The 5,087-nt window shown below is 41.0% G+C and overlaps 1 long non-coding RNA gene across 1 annotated transcript; it reads right to left on the reverse strand.

The window, feature by feature from the left end:
• Positions 1-795: 795 nt before the first annotated feature.
• LOC130905753 (uncharacterized) lies at positions 796-3,387 on the reverse strand. The gene is made up of 3 exons (XR_009061151.1): positions 3,175-3,387; positions 1,723-1,774; positions 796-1,400 (listed from the first exon to the last, which is right to left on the reverse strand). It is a non-coding gene; the product is annotated as an uncharacterized LOC130905753 (long non-coding RNA).
• Positions 3,388-5,087: the final 1,700 nt, after the last annotated feature.

Raw genomic sequence — 5,087 nt, forward strand, 5'->3', positions numbered from 1 at the left:
TTTTGACACAAAGATCCAAATTCAACGCTACTTCCGACATGTTTGAGTGGCAGGTGATTACGCCAATGGCATAAAAGCAGGAAGCAAGAATAATGGCCACCAGGGCTCCATCCAGCCATCGGACTCTGCTCGAGTCCAAGCCAAAAATAGGGCACCGGTGCGGGGGTGTGACATCGGCATCTCACCGGAGTGCCGGTGATGGTACGGTGCCCTGTCGCAGCGCACTGGCGGACCCCATTATCACCCCCCCGGCGCGGAGGCCGGCTGTTGAGTGGACGGCCCGCGAGTGACACAACACTCATTCAAAGCTGAAGCGACGGGGCTCCCGGCGCGGACTTGCTTACTGGGCAGGCTAGTGTCGGGCCACTCCCATACCAGCGCGTCGCGACACTGCGGTTGGACCCCGATTGCCAACCGTCACGTCAGGGCAGCGGGTGAAGTTCCCCTCTTGAATCACATTAAGCAGCAGCGCACCATACCATCGCGGGCACTCCAGTGAGATGCCGATGTCACCCCCCCGTACCTGTGCCCTATTTCCGGCTTGGACTCGAGCAGAGTCCGATGGCTCGATGGAGCCCTGGTGGCCATTAGTCATTCTTTTATGCTATTGGTGTAGTCACCTGCCACTCAAACATGTCGGAAGTAGCGTTGAAGTCGTATCTTTGTGTCAAAATGATTCAATCGAAAAAAAGTGCCTTCAAAACTTTTTCCACTTCAAAATAAAAAAAAAAATTAAAAAAATAAATAAATAAATTGCGTTCAAAATTTTTCCCACTTAAAAAAAAAAAAGTTTAAAACTTTTTCCTTTAAAAAAAAGTGACACGTCAATAAAAAATATCTAAAAATATATATATTTTCAAAAAATATATTTTTGCAAAAGGTTCTTTTTCTTTGATTAAAAATGATTTTTTTTTTTTTTTTATTAAAGCAACTTTTATTGGGATTGAATGATTTAGACACAAATGTCCTACCCATACTATGGCTCAAACACATTTCACATTTCTTTGCTTTTGTGTGCAGTGAAAGTAGAATAAACACTGCTCTGAAAGTTAGTCTTGATATGGGCAAGTAACCATTTGCCTCAGCTTAAGATGTCTTCGCAAATGGGTGAAGAAGTCTGCTTCTGAGCAAGGCTCCACAAAGTTGCACAACTGACTTTCAAATGCAGTTTCTCCACTTTTGCCTGCATCTTTTTGAGAGTGCCATGTCGACAGGTGTACTTTGAGTGCATTAAAAGATTTAAATGTGCAGAGGCAGTCCTTATGAAGACATGGGAGTAGGGATGTCCGAGTGTGGTATCCATGTTTTAAGCGGTAATGCTTAAGCAAGTAGCCTCTTTTCAGCAGAAAATGTGCAGTACTTGCAAGTCCACTGCATTAGAGAATACTGCTCTGGTTGACCTGAAAAGACATGATAATTTCAGCATTGAGAACTTGTTAGACAAAAAAAAGTTACATTTTTTCTTAACAGTCACAAATTAAAATGTCCAATTATTTTTAATCACAAATTAAAATCTGCAATGAATTATCTTAATATGCACAAACTAAAATGTGTAATAATGACTTTTTAAATTAACGTAATTGATTATTTTTTAACATTCAAATTGAGATGTACAATTAATTTCTTAATCCATCTGTAAAAACATTAATGCATGTTTGTTATCCCAACCCATGAAACAAATACAAATATTAAATGATTCATTGATCAGTGCATGAAACATACCTGCAATTGCTCAGACTGAGGTATGTGTGGACTTTTGACCATTTGCTTCAGCCTGATTGGGGGATGGTGAAAAAGAACACAAAATTAAGGCAACAATTTCAAAATATAGGCACATAAATGACCAACCTTCAACACACCAGGTTGTTATAGCATCGAGTGTGATCTCTGCACTCTTTCTATCTGTATTCCTATATTAGGTTAGACCAATGTTAAGTGGTGAAATAACAGGGAGAAATGTGATCTAGTCCTCTGATTTTTGCGATTAATGCATTTTAAAACAAATGTCAAATTATCAGTGCAGTTTGATCAAACATGGAGGCGGAGCACTGCACATGAAGAAAAGCAAATGGAAGGGCAGATGACAAACACTCTAAAGCAGGGGTCCCCAAACCTTTTCCTGTGAAGGCCACATGATTTTTCCCTTCTCTGATGAGGGGCCGGGTCAGTTTGTAACATAAAAAGTGTGACGATTGCAGCAGTGCCTAAATGTAAAAATTTATTGTTTTTCAGAAACCCACAATTAAATAACCCTTTCTGGATTCTTCACGGAACAAAATAAAATAAAAATAATAATAACATGATATAATATCATATAATAATGAATAATAATAACACAATTAATTAAACAGATAATAACCAAATAACCCTGTCTGGGTTCTTCACAGAAAAAAGCCAGGAAATAATAACACTATTGGGGGGGGGGGGAGATGTTCAGGGGGCCGGACCAAATGTGGAGGCGGGCCGTATCCGGCCCGCGGGCCGTAGTTTGGGGACCCCTGCTCCAACGCAAGAACCGATTACGTTGGCGCACATGAAGTCTGACTGTGCATTTAGCCCTTACCTGAGCCGAAATATACAGGCTGCAGCTGACTTAATTCTAGCACTAACTCTGTAAATAAATCACTTTATCGACATTTCTAACATTTTTACGTGAGAAAGTAGCCGTTTAGCTCCACAACGTGCAAATTCGGCGCTACTCAAGCTAGCCGTAGTGACTAAGGCACTTCCTGTTAGTTTCACAAAATAAAACACCCGCTAACGATAGAATTAGTGTTTTTATTTTTAAAACAGGAAGCGAACCTCCCCTCGGTCTAGCTAACTTAAAACCACTCGGTAACACAGGAAGCGAACCCCCCCCCCCTCGGTCTAGCTAACTTAAAACCACTCGGTAACTGTTTTAAAAACCTCTCCCATCGCCTAAAAACGTTAACGAGCCCCGTCTGTCAACTTAATTGCCAAGAATTCAAAACGCCGGCATAAAATGGTAGTCTACCATAAAATGTAGTCTACATTTGTTTCTGAAAATGATGAGGTTACTGTCACGGTCATATAGCATGCTTGCTAGCGGTGATATTTGATGTAATTGACACTTCTCCTCCCTGGCAGCACACAGGCTACTACGCTATAACAAGACAAATCGACGGTTTACAAAAGAGTAAAATATTTACTTACCAAATCAGTGTGCTGAGGACAAGTAAAACCACAATGGCGAAAATAGGTGTTGGAAAGAGCGCGAAAGTGGGCAGGGCAGATCTGCGCATGTCTGATAGAACGCCCAAAGGACACTGGGTACAATAAATTATTTTTTCTAATTTGACTTAACTCGGATATATCAAGTTAAGCAAGTTCTCCAACCCCAAATTACTACTTACTTATTTAAAAGTAGTGTTCACAACAGGTTGATGAAAATTGAGTTTAGTTCACTTCTCACATTTAATTAATTTGAATGTTAGCATTTACAGTGTATCAATCATTGTTAACTTTAATAAGCAACTCCAGTGCATTGCCTGAGCAACAAAGAGCAGGGAGAGCGAGGAAGAGTGAGATTACGCGATCGGCTCGGGACAGCTCATCTATTTTTTTTTTTAATTGGAAAAAAACAATCCGCGATGGACTGAGAGCATGAAGTTTGAAGCGCGAAGTAGCAAGGGATCACTGTATTCAGTTTTCGCTCATTGGAATGAATTATTTGCGCCAGTATTTTCTAATACGTTACAGTCTAGACATTAGGAGTGGGAACCTCTTGGTACCTCACGATACGATACGATTTGCGATACGATAACGATGATATGACGATATGGTCTATACATTGGTCAGGAAATCATTGTAGGATATTCTACAAACAACTAATTAATAGAAAAACAAGCTTCTAGTGTGAATTTGGAATTAGTTTATCACAAGTAGACGTCCAATCCATTTGAAGTGGGAGGGATGTTGACTAAATACTTATTTGCCCCACTGTAGTAGCAAGGTATAAGATACTGGCAGGAAAAGAATACATGGAACGCCATGACCAAGTAGCCGGTATACCGTACAGCAGGGGTCCCCAACCTTTTTTGCACCACGGACCGGTGTGATTTGGGTCTTTTTTTCACGGAACAGTGTTCTGTCAAATTTTGCACCCTTATAAAATTTTGCTCCCAAAGCTTCTGTGATGGTGAAAAAAGCACATTTTTATATTCAGTTGGACTCTCAATGTCATCATATGGTGCTAAAAAAGTATTTACATCATAAACATACATGTGCAACAGGGAAATGGCGTAAATTAATGCTTAACGACACGGCGAAGTCGTTAAGTGAGAGGGCTACGTGCAGTTGTTGTGTGCACCTAACATGGCAAACGTAAGTTAATATTCCTTTCTTTAAAGACAGTTTGTAGTGTGCACTTTGGAATCGCTGCATTCGCGGTCCTTTTTAACGTTACGCGCATGCCAACTTTGTCAGAACACCGGCAATGTGCGCCAGAAAAATACAGCAAATATTAAAATAGCATTTGTTTTTAGCCTCGTCGTGTTAAGTGCAGGGAAAAATACAACTCACCCGCTGAATCAGTCGGAGGCCTGAATTTGTTTCGTTGAGACGAGATGGTCCCGAGATGGGAGAGTGAGAGAAGCTAGCATCACAAGTACACGATGTTGGAAATTGTAGCACAGTTTTCAGCGCGCTCGTAGCGATGTCAAGATATTCCAAAATGACTTTAATCCAGAACTTCGGTAGAGTTGTTGTCTCAAATGTACGTTTAAGGTCGCCGTGATTTGCGATCTCTACAAGCTGATATTCTTGTTGCACAGACATGCTAATATCACTCGGTGTATTCACATACGGGTCACGAATTCACTCCTTCGCAGTTCGTGGGTCTTTAGTGATTGGGAAGTAGCATAAATTTTGTTTTCTTCGAGGTTGTAGGCACATCTTCTGGCTCGTCAGGTTCCCTTTTCCCCGTAAAAAGTCTGTCCAAAGACGTTTGTTATTCAGTCTTTCTAGTGTGGGGGCTAATTATTTCCGGGAAGAAATGGGATTGGCGACGACCTACGTCATACGTTGTTATCGAGTCCAAGCGCGCATAGTGTAAGATGTGCTTTAAT

This window comes from Corythoichthys intestinalis, chromosome 17 (genome assembly GCF_030265065.1).
Source record: "Corythoichthys intestinalis isolate RoL2023-P3 chromosome 17, ASM3026506v1, whole genome shotgun sequence".
In the NCBI taxonomy this organism is placed as follows: Eukaryota; Metazoa; Chordata; class Actinopteri; order Syngnathiformes; family Syngnathidae; genus Corythoichthys; species Corythoichthys intestinalis.